Raw genomic sequence first — 3,861 nt, 5'->3', positions numbered from 1 at the left:
TTTTTAAAAAAAAAAAAAAAAAAAAAAAAAAACAGAAGAAAAGTCTTAAAGGAAGAGATGGATCCTTAGCTGCATCAATTACCAGCGTGGAGGATATGCAACTTTGGAGAGATGGAACGGGGGTGGAGGTGGGGGATGAGGAAGGATGCATTCTCACTAACAGCAAAAATTGCAAAGGAAGGGGTGGAAAGCCTGGAGCAGTCAGTATCATTTTAACGGCATAGCATGGAGGCCAGCAACTAGGCTCCCATGGCCAATGTAGCTAAAGATCTATGTTGAGAGATAGAGGCAAATGAATTAGGAGGAAGCCAGATAACAAAATACTAAGGTAGGAAATTTGGCCTTGACTGAAGTAAAAAGCTATAAGTTTTGAATAGCAGACTTGCTTGATTTGGTTAAAGGACTGCTTTAAGAATATTAATTTGGCAGACATGTAAGAACCGCTTGGAAGAGTTAAAAATGGGGGCAAGATTAGGGCCGGCCCGGTGGCGCACTCGGTAGAGTGTGGCGCTTGGGAGTGCGGCCAAGGGTTCGGATCCCATATAGAGACCGGTCCGCTCACTGGTTGAGCGTGGTGCGGGCGTGACACCAAGGGTTGCAATCCCATTACCGGTCATGAAAAAAGACCAAAAAAAAAAGGGGGAAAAAAAATTGCTAGGTCCGGCCCGGTGGCGCACTGGAGAGTGTGCCCCTTGGGAGTGCGCTGGCGCTCCCGCCGAGGGTTCGGATCCCATGTGGAGACCGGTTCCCGCTCACTGGCTGAGCGCGGTGCGGGTGCAACACCAAGGGTTGCGATCCCGTTGCCAGTCCCTGGTACGGGCACGACACCGAGGGTTGTGAACCTGTTACCGGTCAGTAAAAAAGACAAAAAGGAAAAAAAAAATGGGGGCAAGATTAATCATAAGATACTCCTATACTTGTATGTCAAGTATTCAATAATGACAGCCTAGGACCAGAGAAGCGTCAAAAAGAATGGAGAGAAAGAATGAAATTTAGGAATAATTAAGAGTAATTAAAATACAAACTTTATATTTTTTTAGCTCACTAATTTTGCCCAGGCAATTACTCAATATGTATGATGGACCCCGAATTAATATTAATAACTAATGAGGTCTTATTTAACACCACCAAGGACCTCATCAGTGCCATATCCAGTAGTCAATTCTCATCTTATTTGAATTATCAAACAGTATTTGACACAGGTGATTGTTAGTCCTCATTGTTACACTTTCAATCCTGGCTTCGTGAAGAACACTGTCTTGATTGTCCTCTTGTGTCATCTGATGTGTTCTATGCTGATTCCTCTTCATCTCTCAACCTCCATATCCTGAGGTACCCCAGGATTCAGTCAGAGGACTCTTTCTCCTATATTCACTTCTTGGGTTGATCTTATCCTCAAGTCTTCCAACTTTAAAAGTGATCTACATATTGACAACTCCCAAATTTATGTATCTTACCCCGGCTTCCCATTTTAACTCCAGTATATCTAACCACACACTTGTCATCTCCACATGGAGATCAAATAGGCATCTCAAACTGAACATGCCCCAAACTGATTAATTCCACAGAAACGCCCTCCCCTTAACAAACCAAAATAATAATACCCATTATTCTTACCCCTTTCAGTTAATACCAATTAATTACTCAAGCCAAAAATCTTGGGAATTATCTTTGACTCTTCTTTTTCCCACATACTCACATCTAAGCCATCAGCAAATCCTGCTACCCTCAAAATATATCCAGGATCAAACCAATTCTCACCATTTCCACTGCTATCATCCTAGTCTAAACTAGCATCATATTTCACTTGAATAATTCCAAGAGCCTCTAACTAACTAGTCTCCCTGATCCTGTACATGAAACAAACTCCTAACTCCACACATCAATTAAAGTTATCCCCTATACAAACATCAGATCATGTCATCCTCTATTCAAACCTCTCTAATAGCCCCCAATCTCACTTGGAATAAAACCTGAACTATTAAATGTTCTCCAGGAATTACATGATTTGACTTCATCTCCTACTATCCCCAGCCTTGCTGACTCTGCTTCAGCCATACTGCTTCTTTGAAAACACTAAACCTACCTCTGTTTCAGGGCCTTTGCATTTGCTGTTTCTTCTACCTGCAGTGCTCTTTCACCACAAATTCACAGGGCTTGCTCCTTCATCAATAGAGGCTTTCTCCTAACCATATATATCATAGCAGTCCCTGCTAACCCCCACACTGGAACTCCCTATTCCCCCTATCCTGTTTTATTTTTCTCATAGCAATTACCAATGAATGACATACTATGTGTGTATTCATTTATTTTTGTCTCCCCTCAATATACTGTAAGCTTCATGAGAGCAGGGTTGTTGCCCATTTTGTTTACTGCTATATACCCAGCACCTAAAATAGTACCTGAAATATAGTACGTATTCAATAAATATTTGTTGAATAAATGAATAAATGAATTTGCTGAATAAACTAAAGGACTTATAACTCAATACCATATAGATTAAGAAGTTGCAATAGAAACTGGTTTATTTTTAAGTTTAATTTAATGAGTATTTGCTTACTCTTACCATATATTAGACTTTCTGGGCAAAGAAAAAGATAAGGTACATTCTTTGCCATCTTGTTAGAGAAACAAGATATACATTAACATAAAAGTTGAACTTGTTGCCAAAGTAGTGACTAAGTATCAGAGGAATTCAGAATGAACTAAGTCGATAAAAACCAAATAGGAAAGGAGAAAGCACTGCCTGAGCTCTGGAGCACAAATTCATTCTTTCTTTCCGTTCTTATCTACTGAGTCAATATCTAATGAGCACAAACTTCATGAAAGCCACTGCTCTAGATACTACATATACAGCAGTGAAAGGCACAGATAAAGTCCTTGCCCATACAGATTCACATTCTAGGGGGTAGGAGGTAGGAAAGGAGGAGACTGATAGTAAACAAACATATGTCAGGTGGTAATAAGTGCTGTAAATAAGTAATAAACATGCAAATAAGTTTTCTTTTTTTTTTTTTTAAGGCAGGATAAGAGGGATAGAGAGTAACAGGTAAAGGTTGCTACTTTAGAGGTTATTATTCAGGGAAGGCCTCTCTGAGGAAGTAAAATGTGAGCAGAGTCCAGAACAAAGTAAGGGAGTGAGCTGTGTTGTTGGGTGATTGGTGTTACTTAAACTATGGTAACTGAAGTTAATGTATGTTAACACTATACAAAGCAAGAACCGTGTGTATATTATCTCGTTTAATCTTGACAATAATACTACTGTAAGTGTTACTATCACTCCCATTTCACAGATAAGAAAACTGGGACACAGAAGTACGTCATTTTGATACTAACTAGCAATATGGTTAGGACAAAGCTTGAAGAAACAATATTAATTGTAATGTAAAGTGAGTGTAAATACCCCATTAACAATTTATTAGAGACTTAGAATTCATTTTAGCTAGTCTGTTTTCTAAAAGATTTGTTTAAAGAAATACCTTTAAAAAATCATTACTTCAGAATCTGCTTAAGTTTAAACACACTAATGGAAACTCATAATTTCCTACTGGTACAAAACAGATGAACAGCCTTGTTCCACTTCACTCATTTCCTAATGTTACTTAAAACCTCTTGTCACAGGACAACACCCTTTTCAACTATATATTGTTCTGAAGAGCACTTAGAATCCAAAAGAAAACATTCTTTACATTTAGTTTTTATATTTACTTCCTATTTTTTTTCCTTTTTGTCTTTTTTTACTGACCGGTAACAGGTTTGCAACCCTCGGTGTCGCACCTGTACCGGGGACCGGCAACGGGATCGCAACCCTTGGTGTTGCGCCCGCACCACGCTCAGCCAGTGAGCGGGAACCGGTCTCCA

Source organism: Galeopterus variegatus, unplaced genomic scaffold (assembly GCF_000696425.1).
Source record: "Galeopterus variegatus unplaced genomic scaffold, G_variegatus-3.0.2 Scaffold1917, whole genome shotgun sequence".
NCBI classification, from domain to species: Eukaryota; Metazoa; Chordata; class Mammalia; order Dermoptera; family Cynocephalidae; genus Galeopterus; species Galeopterus variegatus.
The sequence above is the reverse complement of the archived record's forward strand: the minus strand, read 5'-3'. Positions refer to the sequence as shown.